This window comes from Penaeus monodon, chromosome 20 (genome assembly GCF_015228065.2).
Source record: "Penaeus monodon isolate SGIC_2016 chromosome 20, NSTDA_Pmon_1, whole genome shotgun sequence".
NCBI lineage: Eukaryota > Metazoa > Arthropoda > Malacostraca > Decapoda > Penaeidae > Penaeus > Penaeus monodon.
The window spans coordinates 23,240,008-23,240,236 of record NC_051405.1 but is presented as its reverse complement, the minus strand read 5'-3'; positions in this window follow the sequence as shown (position 1 = coordinate 23,240,236).

Sequence of the window (229 nt, the reverse complement as noted above, 5' to 3'; positions counted from 1 at the left end):
TTTCTATTCATCATCCAAACTCTTTCATAAAAAAAAAAAACATTTAATTTCATATCCCCCGATGATCATTTGCTGAAATACAGACATGGAGTGTGAGACACGCCCGGGCGGAAAAATGCTCTGTGACTGACGTTGCCTGCCCTTTGCCGGCGGGCAGCGTGTGTTACGGTGCCACTATTACAAAACCTATGAGTAACACAAGGTAACCGGGCTTCGGTGGAGAACTCAC